Consider the following 11,886-nt stretch of genomic DNA (forward strand, 5'->3'; position numbering starts at 1 on the left):
CCAGCAGGAGTTCCCTGTGTCTTGGGAAGATGTGGCCCCTCCGCTTAGTCCCAACCCTGCCAGCTAAAGTAGGAGGAACTGGTGGAGAGAGGGAGGCTTAATTAGCAACCCCAGCCAGGCAGCAGGCGGTGGGCACAGAGCAGGCTGACTTTTCCAGCTATAGATCTGCTCTCTGGGAGAGGCACTAGCCGGCTGGCTTAGGCTCTGGCTGGACTATTTTAGGAATATTCTTAACTCTTCCCATACCACTGCCAGCACTGGACTTCTCTTCCAGAGGGCATGCCCGCTCTGGGCTGTCTTTCTCCTGTTTCCTCCGCCCCCACCCTGGCCCCTGCTCTTCCTTTCTGGCAGCTGGAAGGACAGTTTTCTGGGGGTGGGGCCGGGTGCCTTTTGCCAAGGAAAGTGCCCATCTGTGGCCCCTGAACCCTGCACCCCTCCCTCTCCTCCTCATCACAGCTCTGGCCTAAGGAGATTGGCCATTTTCAGCATCATCCAGACCTTTCTTCTCATCTTGTGAAATCGGGATAGTTAGGCTCCCCGACCCTAGTGAAAACAGCTGGTCTGGGCCCCCGAGAGGGAGATGGGAAGCCACAGGGCAGCAGCACCTGCCAGCCTGACTTCAGTGCTGCATTAGCTCTGTGTTTCCAGCTGGGTGTTTCACACAGCAGCCAGAGCCCCCACAATATTGTGGGGGTCCCTGTCCTTCTTTTTCTCCCACTCCAGTGTCTTGACTTCCTGGACAGACCTACACCAGAATGTAGGTATCACCTGGGCAAGGCCAAGGGCAGTCTCACGGGCCAGGAAGGTCCAGTATGAACAAATCAGAAATTCTAGCCAAGATGGAGAAGCGAGCTCAGCTTGCAGGAGTTCCTGTCTGCCTGTGCTGGGACGCCCCGGACGCCTAGGACTGTAGGGCCACTCTTCAGGCACGTGCCCTGTAGGACTAGGAGCTGGAAGCTGGGAAAACTTGCTTTGGTCATCCAGGCACATGACTGATGACTCCACACATTTGCTAGAGGACCTGTGGTGTGTCTGACCCTGTGCTGGGTGGCAGCTATGGAGGAAATAATCAATAATCAATCTCTCAGTAATCAATAATCAATCTCTGCCTGACAAGGCCTACTTTCTTGAGCTGGTTCTCCAGGGTGTCCGACCACCAGCCTGGGCCATGGTGTTGAAAGGTCCCACCCAGCCCCTCTTTCTCCCCGTTCCACGAGCAGCCCAGCTCTGAAAGTGACAAGGGGTGGCACCTGAGATCAGGTGAGCATGCTTAAGCTGTCCTCAGGGGCTACTGAGGGGGCTCTTGTGATGGGGAGGGGTGACTGAACAGCGAGTCCTCTAGCCTCCAGTTTAGAAAGATCCAGATGGATTTAACAAGGTTGTTGTCCTGGGGAAGATTTTGAGTGAAGAGAAAAAATACCTTCCAGGGACTCGGGGAAAATTCTCTGTGTTTTTTCAAAAGTAAGACACCTTGGGACTTCCCTGGCGGTCCAGTGGTTAAGACTCTGTGCTTCCAAGGCAGGAAGTGCGGGTTCAATCCCTGGTTGGGGAACTAGGATCTTGCATGAGCACGCGGTGGCCAAAAAATGAAAAAAAGTAAGACCGCCGTCCCGTTAGGCTTCCCTAATGGCTCAAACGGTGAGGAATCTGCCTGCAATGTGGCAGACCAAGGGTCGATCCCTGGGTTGGGAAGATCCCCTGGAGGAGGGCATGGGAACCCACTCCAGTATTCTGGCTTGGAGAATCCCCATGGACAAAGGGGCCTAGTGGGCTACAGTCCATGGGGTCTCAAAGAGTTGGACACAGCTGAGTGACTAAGCAGAGCACAGCACCCTCCCCTTACCTCGAATGAGAGACTTGAATAGGAGGCAGCAGATTGGCTGTGAAGGTTCCCCTCTCCATCTGGTGGGCGAGGTACAGGCTTCCTGAGGTTGAGGCCTCAGGGAGAGGATTTCTGGCTCCATAGTCCCTGAGGAAGACACTGGAGTGCCTAGGCTAACCTGTGACTTAACTAGGAGCTGAAATCGGGGGCCCTGGGGGTCCTGTCTCTCCAGGGCAGCCCCCTCTTCCTCCCCCACATTCCCTCCCCTTCAGCTTCCAGGCTGGGAGCCCCAGCTGGTGGAGAATGTCTTGTTCTTCAGCAGCTGGGATTTGTAAATATTTATAGGAACATGGAACCGATCAGTGGCTGACAGGCCCAAGGAGCGGGCAGGGGCCCTGTGCGGAGCTCAGTGACTTCACCCCGCCTTCCCCACCCCCTGACCTGATTTGAGGGAGCCCAGCCGGGATGGCAGAGATGGGGGTGATCACATTGGGTGGGGGCTGGCCGCCTCCACACTGAGACACCCCACCTCAGAGGATGTATGTCTATCTGCCGCCCCCCCACCTCCCGGGCTCTGCTTCCACCCTCAGAGTCACTCCCGCATGGTCAAATCCTGCCACCCTCACCCCAGCCCACTGGTGCATCCACGCAGCCATCACCGCGCTGACTCTGCCCTCACACACAGCCTCGCAAGACTTGTCCATTCAGTGCCACGTGCAGGCATGCACACGTACACTTTCTAAATCCCACATCCATGTTGATGCTTGCTCTCACACACACCTGCTTTACACACACACCAGTTCACACTCACAAACCCAGCAGAGCCCCAGATCCCAGTTACTCCTCACAGGTCTTAATCAGAGGTCCTGGGAGAGAGCCTCTTGTTTTCTGTCTAAGGGGCGTGTGTGTGTGTGTGTGTGTGTGTGTGTGTGCGTGTGTGTGTAGCAGGAGGGAATAGGCCCTGAAGTCAGGGGGTAAGGGAGAGGGAGAAGGTATGGACTAACAGCCCCTCAGAGCTGATAACAGCCCATAACTGAAGGAAGACAGAGGCAAAGGCAGGCCAAGGGAATGGAGATGGACAAGGGTCAAGGAAGACCGGGTGGGAACTGGGGACAGAGGGCCCCCTCCCTCCGTGAGAAGCTGTCACGTCGCTGCTCCAGTGGCCCGTGAGACCAGCACCAACCCCCAGCTGGAGCCTCTCCCCTCTGGATCTTGTCACTGTGGTTTTGCTTTGCTGCTTGGGCAGCCGGGAGTAGTGACAAGCAGGGAAGACAGTGCCCAGGGCAGCAAGCTGTGCCACTCCAGCCTGGCTGCCAACTCACCCATCAGTGCCCATCTCATCACCCATAGGGACCCAGATGAGACCAGTGACCTGCCTGGCTGTCCTTACCTCTCGGGGCCACAGAGGAGGAGGGAGGCAACCAGATCCCCCTCCTCCCAAAGCAGGCAGTGAAACCGAACCTTGCCCAGGCCCTCCGGCCTGGGCTTGGGAAGCAGGGCCTACTCTCTGCTCCCGGGATTCCCTGGATCCAGCAGACGTGGACAGGAACCCGCACCTGAGGCAGGGGCTTGAGGAAAGGAAAGTCACTGGGAGGAACTAAACATATCTTTGGCATAAACTTGTATGCTATTTGCTTTCCCGCTCGCACAATGATGTCCCCACACTTTGCCCCTGGGTGCTGAGTTAAATAATCATCTTGCTCGCCGTGGGTTCGTCTCAGGGTATTAGTTCTGGGGCATCAATCAGTCAATTTGTGCTCTGCCATCTGGGAGCAACCATTTCTATAAAATTAGAAAGGCAAACAAATAATAATAATGAAAAGCTTGGAAAACGGGGAAACTTAGGCCGACTGCTGTTTTCCTGTTTTTTTAGTTGCCAGTGCAGCTTTCCACCCCTGTTTTGAGGTCCTGATTAATTCATGCTTTCATGGATTCATTCACGTATCTGCTCAACAGCCGTTACTCATGCAGGTGCCAGGCCGTGTGCTGCATTCTGGGAGCCAGGGCAAACGCCAGGCAAGGTTCTAACCTGCATGGTGTTTGCGTGGGTATGTGCATGCTCAGTCATTCAGTCCTGTCCGACTCTTTGCGACCCCATGGACTGTGGCCCGCCAGGCTCCTCTGTCCATGGGATTTTCCAAGCAAGAATACTGGAGTGGGTTGTCATTTCCTCCTCCAGGGCATCTTCCTGATCTCGGGATAGAACTCGAGTCTCCTGGCAGGCAGATTCGTTACCACTGAGGCACCTGGGAAACCCACACATGTGTTTAGAGTCAATCAAAGACGATAAACACATGACAAAGCCTGGTGCCCCCAGGAGGCCAGGAAGCAATATCTAGGGACCCCACCTGGCTCTTGTCCCCGCTTAGCTGGTGGTCCAGTGGTTGAGGATCTGTGCTTCTAATGTATGGGGCATGGGTTTGAGCGCTGGTCAAGGAGCTAAGCTTTCACATGCATGCACCCAGCCCAGCCAAAAACACACGGAAAAACAGACAACAAATCCCGATGTCCTGCTCTTGCAACCGAATGCTGTGAAAATGACAGAGTCCCTCTCTCATTCCAGGATCAAAGCCCTTCTCATCCCTCTCCACCTCTGCAGGTCTGCCTTCTTGGGCAGCCATGCCCTCTAAGCATGGCGGAAAGAGTGTAAATGTGAGACTGACTCTTGGCTTGGACACCCACTGCCCGGGTGACCTCAAGCAAACCGTTCATCGAGTCGCAGTTTCCTTCTCTTTTTAAAATGCAGGACCCCCCTGGTGGTGCAGTGCAAGGTCCTGCCTTGCAATGCAGAGGATACCAGTTGGATCCCTGGTTGGAAAACTAAGATCCCATGTGCCACAGAGCAACTAAGCCCCATGCCACAACTACTGAGCCCACGTACCATAACCAGAGAGTCTGTGCACTGCAACAAAATATCCACGTGATGTCACGAAGACCTCTGTGCTGCAACTAAGACCCGACAGGGCTAAATAAATAAGTAAATACTGCTGCTGCTGCTAAGTCGCGTCAGTTGTGTCTGACTCTGTGTGACCCATTTATTTATTTATTTATCTAAATAAATACTAATAGATAAATAAATAAATAAATAAAATGCAGTGACTTAAACCTGTCACAGGGGTACCCTTAGCATCAAAGGAGATTAAGTACATAAAACACCAAAGATTAAGTGTATAAAGCACCAATACAGCTAATATTACGTATATTAAGCCTGGCACAATGTGGGGGCCTCAACTCATGCTAGCCTCTTCTTCTACCCTTTGCTGGAAGTCTGCACTGCCTCTCTCCTCACTGGCAGGGGGAGGAAATTGAGGGGAGGTTTGGGGCTTGGGAAATCCTGACAGTCATGCACCAGGAATCTGCACTTCACGCAGTCCTCCCAGGAAGTCCAGTTCTGCTCCGAGGGAAGCCTCTTCTTTGCAGGTAAGAAGAGTGGAGAGCTCTGGCTTTGCCTCCTGGACCACCTGCACATCCCAGAAAACAGCCCCTTTCTTCATTCTGTGTCCACGCCCTCTGGCTCTCAAGTATAAACAAGCATTCTTGTGTGTGTGGTGGTTGTGGGATGGTGGTGGTGATGATGATGGTGAAGTTGGTGATGGAGGTGACAGTTCTGGCGATAATGGTATTGGTGGGTGGTGGTGATGCCGGTGATGGTGGAGGTGACGAAGGTATCGGTAAGGGTGGTGATGGTGAAGGGGTGAGGCAGGTAATGGTGGAGGCTATGATGTGTTGGTGGGGATGGTGATGTTGGTGAAGCTGGTGATGGAGATGATGGTGGAGGTGAAAATAGTATTGATGGGGATGGTGCAGTGATGGTGAAGGTGGTGATGGAGGGTGATGGTGCTGATGGTGGAGGTGACGGTGGAGGTAAAGTCGGTATTGGTGGGGGTGGGGTGATGATGATGGAAGTGATGGTGGAGGTAATAATCGTTTGAGTGTTAGAGCTGGTGATAGCGGTGGTAGGAGCTCATTTCAGAATCCTGTGCTCAGATTTTTGACAGCTGGAAGAAGCCTAGTTCCCGCTGATCTGTTGAGGGCCTACTACGTACCAGGCCCTGTGGGGCTCACTTCATTTTCACAGCAGTGCACAGAGATCGCTGTCTCCTCTTACAGATAAGGACACTGAGTTCAGAGAGAGCAAGTGACCTGGCTACCAGCTCACAGCTAGTAAGACATGGAAAGGTACTTAAGCCCTGGGTCCTTTGACTCCTAGCCCCAGGTTCCTTCTTACGCCACATGGACAGTAGGGAACTGGAGACCCAGAGAGGTTAATTGATTTACCCAAGGTCGTGCAGCAGTGAGAAGCAGAGCCTAGCTGTTTTCTCTGTTCCAGATCTCAGCAGGGGCAGAGGTCTCACTCAGGAGGATGGAAGGACCTCCAGTGTATCCCCCTGCAGCCCTGACAGAGGCCCAGAGCCCCGCCCTCATCAGGCCCCCAGGGCAGCTTCTGTATCTACCCCCTGTCCTCCTGTGACCCTCTACACTGTCAATTCCAGTCTGCTTCCCCAGCCTCAGAGTGAGAGTGACAGATGCCCAGCTGCCGCCTGACCCGTTACACTTGACACCCCTCCCCCGGATCTGACCGTGGGCTCCTCTGGCCTGCTCGCTGGGCTGCAGCCACTCGGACTGGCATGGAGCTGGAGGGGTGGAAACTGACATCCTCCACCCTCACCCCTGTTTGAGCTCTGAGGTGGTGAGCATGGGGGTCTGGTCTTCATCCTTTTCTGGTTCTGGATCTTAGTCTCCTGCTTGGGGGAAAAAAAATGGGTAGCTCCACCTTGACCCCCAGGAATTAGTGAGAAAGGGAAGAGGAGACAAAGAATGGTGACCAGGTGGCACACTGTCCAAGGCTCCCTCCCCCAAGAAGCCTGCCAGGACTCATTCCATACAGTTCCACTCTCTCTAACCCCATCGATCATCCCTTCAGTCTCAAAGCTATGTGTCTGACTCTGTCTGAGTCACAGTGATGATGGTGGTGGAGATGATGGTGATGGTGATGATCAGAGTAAGGTAGGGCCTCCTGGAGGGAACGGGGTTGACTGGTCACTATCTTCCTCTATATCTTCCCCCACTTCTTTAGTAATAGCTACTATAATTGAGTGTCATTCACAAAATAGGTGCATGCTCTATGCTTTATATGTAACAGTTCATTTAACCTTCCCAACAACCCAATGAGGCAGGTACTAATATTTTAGAGATGATACAGCTGAGGCAGAGTGAGGTTAAGTAACTTGCCCAAGATCAACAACTAGCAAATAGCAGAGCCTAGACTCAGACCCAGCCCCCACCAGAGTCTTCTTTTTAAACTTTTTATTTTGTACTGGGGTATAACTAATTAAAAGGCGCTTGCTCCTTGGAAGAAAAGCTATGACAAACCTAGAGAGCATATAAAAAGCAGAGACATTATTTTGCCAACCAAGGTCCGTCTAGTCAAAGCTATGATTTTTCCAGTAGTCATGTATGAATGTGAGAGTTCAACTATAAAGAAAGCTGAGTGCTGAAGAATTGATGCTTTTGAACTGTGGTGTTGGAGAAGACTCTTGAACATTCCTTGGACTGCAAGGAGGTCAAACCTAGTCAATCCTAAAGGAAATCAATCATGAATATTCATTGGAAGGACTGATGCTGAAGCTGAAACTCCAATACTTTGGCCACCTGATGGGAAGAACTGACTCACTGGAAAAGACCCTGATACTGGGAAAGATTGAAGGCAGGAGGAGAAGGGGACAACAGAGGATGAGATGGTTGGATGGCGTTACCAGTGAGATGGACATGAGTTTGAGTAAGCTCTGGGAGTTGGTGATGAACAGGGAAGCCTGGTGTGCTGCAGTCCATGGGGTTGCAAAGAATCGGACATGACTGAGTGACTGAACTGAACTGAACTCATAACTAATGAACACAGTTGTGATAGTTTCAGGTAAACAGCAAAGGGACTCAGACATACACATGTATCCATTCTCCCCCAAACTCCCCTCCCATACAGGCTGCCACACAAGGTTGAGCAGAGTTCCATGTGCTATACAGTAGGTCCTTGTTGGCTATCCACTTTGTTTATTTATTTATGGCTGCACTGGATCGTCATTGCTGTGCTTGGGCTTTCTCTAGGTTTGCTAAGCAGGGGCTACTCTCTAGCCGTGGTGTATGGGCTTCTCATTACAGTGGCTTCTTTGTTGTGAAGCACACAGGCTCTAGTAGTTGCTTCCCGTGGGCTCAGTAGTTGCAGCTCTTGAGTTCCAGAGAGGAGGCTCAGTAGTTGCGGTGCCGGGGCTTAGTTGCCCATGGTATGTGGGATCTTCCCGGACCAGGGATCAAATCTGTGTCCCCTGCATTGCAAGGTAGATTCTTAACCACTGGACCCCCAGGGAAGCCCTGATTATCCATTTTAAATATAGCAGAGTGCATATGTCCACCCCAAACCTTCTATCCCTTGCCCCCATCCTTCCCCTCATGACCTACAACCAGTAAGTTCATTCTCCAAGTCTAGGTCTGTTTCTGTTTTACGAGTCAGTTCATTTGTATCATTTCTTTAAAGGATGTCACACAATATTTCTCCTTCTCTGTCTGACCTACTTCATTTGCTCAGTGTGACAGTCTCTAGGTCCATGCATGCATGGTGCAAATGGCATTGTTTCATTCTTTTTTTTAATGGCCGAATAATATTCCATTGTATGTATGTACCACATCGTCTTTATCCATTCTTCTGTCAGTGGACATTAGGCTGCTTCCATGTCTTGGCTATCGTAAACAGTGCTGCGATGAACACCTGGGTACATGTATCCTTTTGGATCATGGTTTTCTTCAGATACATGCCCAGGAATGGGAATGCAGGGTCATATGGCAGTTCTATTTTTAGTTTTTAAGGAACTCCCCCCCCCCCATACTGTTCTCCATAGGGGCTGTACCAATTTACATTCCCAACAATAGTACGGGAGGGTTCCCTTCTCTCCATATCCTCTACAGCATTTATTCTTTGTGGATTTGTTGATGATGGCCATTTTGACTGGCCCTACCAGAGACTTGACTCCTGCCCTCTACTTCTGCTTTTGGAGGGCACAAGGGAGGAGAGCTGGTGGGTAATTATGTGTGTATGTCTGGGACTTTGGGGGGCTCTGCTGTCTTGGGGTTTCCATGGCCAGCAGGGCCATTCTATTTTCTTGCCTTAACATCTCTCAGGAGCCCTGACAGGGAAGGTGAGGATCATGGGGTGGGAGAGGGGCTGAGTTTCACCAGAGAGCAGTCACATGGGAAGGCTGAAGGGCTCTGCCTGGTCCATGGCAGGCGGCTCACCCCAGCTCCTGGCTCCGGCTCCCGTCCTCGGGAGCTCCATCCTGCTGGCCTCTCTCCCTCCCAGGATCTCATTATATCCCTAAGAGAAACTGACAGCCTCAATATCTTACTTTGCAAATATAGTTTATTCCTTCAATAAAGCCGCCTGCGCAGGGGAATGTTTAAGCCCCGCTCTCCCCCGAGAGCCTCATTTGAATTTCTAAAGTCTTTAGTCGGCTCCTCCAATGGGGTGGTTGGGCAATGAAAACGCAGCCGCTTGGGGGTGTGCATTTCCTGTCCGGTCCGGTCTCTGCCAGATCGCAAGAGCTGAACTGACCGAAAGAACCCCGGCTACCAGGATGCTGGGGGTAGGCGAAGGCAGGGAGGCCTTGGCATGGGCCTGAGCACCCAGGGACCCCTCCACAGAGAGTCTATGTTCAGGGACCTCTAGAGAGCATCTCTTAGGTGAGGGTGGTCCCCCAAAGGAGCAGCCCACCGATCCTGGGGTGGTGAGGCTGCCCCCCGGCCTGATCCTTCTCTCTAGGACAGCCCCTACCCCTGGCCCCCATGGGAGTCTCTAATTAAAGGACCGGCACGCCCCTCTGGGACTCATTAGGCCCGCTGTGCAGAGAACATTTAATCATTGCTCAAAGCATCGATTGGAAAATCAATTTCTTTGTCTCTCCGCACGCGGCGCTGGAGAAGTGGGGGGAGCACTGACCTCCTTCTGCTGCCATGTAAAGTGCTGCACATTTAATCAGAGAACAGAAATCAATTAGCCACTTACGAGGTTGGCTTTAGTTACCGAGTCGGCATGGCCTGCGCCGCTGCTCAGTAACTGAGGGAAGCGAATCTCCTTACTCCCCGCCTGAGCAGCTGCTTCAGAGCGTCCCACCAGCTCTCCGGGGTCCCCTTCCCAAACTGGATACCCATGGTTGAGACAGACTCCCCCAAGAGCCCCAAAGAAGTCCTGGGAAGGCTCCTGGAACCTCAAGCTCACAGTCACAGCCCCCCCAGGCTGACCCCCTTCCCTCTAACCTCGACTCCTGCGCTCAGCTCTTCAGTCCCGTGAAGCCAAGTGGAGACACAGCAGAGGCCAGTTCAAATCTCAGCTTTGCTTCCTGCTAGCTCCAGCAACTTCAGGGAAATTTCTTGACCCTGCTGAGCCTCAGTTACCCTGGGGAGCACCTTACTCATGAAATGAGAGTAGTAACAGTACCTGCCTCACCAGAAGGGGTGAAAATTCTAAGAGACAGTCTGGAGCACCTGGCAGAGTTGAAGCTCAGAGAGAACCTTCCACTCGCACCCATAGGGCAGGTGTGGTCGGGCAGTCAGGTGGATCAGAGAGGGGACAGTGAGAGGGTGGGGGGTCCCAGGGCTGCCCTCACCCTCCCATTTCCCATCACCTTCTGGGGGGTTGACTCTGAGTCACGCCCACTCCCCCCCTCCCACCTGTGCAGCCTCACCTGAGATGAGTCCCCTGGTCCCCACACCCACCCCACACTGTTTCGGGGGTACAAGCTTTCCGGCAACGTCTCACGCACCCAGAGTTACACACAGCCAATTACACAGAGTTGTACACAGTCTGCACGCCCCATTACACACAGTTTCACAGAGTTTCTCCCACAGTTTCAGCCCCAGCTTCGTCTCCCGCAGTGACACACACCACCTCCTGCATCCACACACTGCCCCCCGCCCCCACCCGACGCTCACACACACGTGGTCACTCTCCGGCTCACCTGCTGGCCCCCTACCCCACAGAAGTGCACACCGGAGGCACACGTGCTTACACACGCACACACACACACACACACACGCACGCTCACTCCCGTTCCGTAATAATATTAGACATGCCATTTCTTTTGCATGACAGTTCCAGTGGAGATGCTCAGAGCTGTCACTTGGATGAAAAATAATGCATAATCCTCGTCTTCCTTCCTTCCCTTCCCTTCCCTTTCTTTCTTCCCTGTTTAATGAGCTCCTAAAAATATTCCTTGCTGTCTCGCCACTGCCACCAAGGCTGTGGGCTAAGTGTGAGTCAAGCCTCCCTACCCCCTGCCCCCCCCAACCCCTCCCCTGATCCCCTGGATGGGCTGCAGGGTGAAAGGTCAAGGGCGACCTCAGGGCCTGGCCAAGCCAAGGTCAGGCAGAAGAACTCTCTTCCACCCCAGAGGCCTCCCCAAATCTCTGACTCCCTACTGCTCCTCCCCCTCCTAGCTAGGCCACTGGACCTGGGCAGGGAGAGGCAGGGGAGACATGGGTGGGAAGACAGGCAGGAGCTGCCCTCCGGTACCTGACCGCCTCCCTAGCTCCAGACCAATTTCACAGGAGCCCCTTTATCACCTCTCCCACCTCTGAGGGAGAGGCCTGCGCTTAGCTGAGGTCCCTTCTCCACCTCCCTGCACTCCTGCCTCACTCTGCTTCCCAGGACTCCTTCCCAGAGGAGAAAGGAGGAAGGGACTCCTCTGAAGCCCCAGCTTCTACTTGCACCTGAGCCAACCCTGCTGGGCAAACTGCAATTGTCACAACATTCTCCAATTCATCCTTCAAGCCCCAGACCAAAGTCACCTCCTCCGTGAAGTCTCCTTGATTCACATGGAAGAACATGCTGTACACACTTTAATAATATTAAACATACTGAGAAGAGGCCGTTGCATGTCATGCCCAATGGGAACTTTGTCTCTCTGTGGGACTCTCTCTACTCTGTGTTTTATTTCCTCGTTTCCATGGGTCACTCTCACCCTATTTAAGCCCCTTCAGGCTGCGAAGTGGGCCTTGCCCGCTTGGAAGGATGGACAGAT

Source organism: Capra hircus, chromosome 19, assembly GCF_001704415.2.
Source record: "Capra hircus breed San Clemente chromosome 19, ASM170441v1, whole genome shotgun sequence".
NCBI classification, from domain to species: domain Eukaryota; kingdom Metazoa; phylum Chordata; class Mammalia; order Artiodactyla; family Bovidae; genus Capra; species Capra hircus.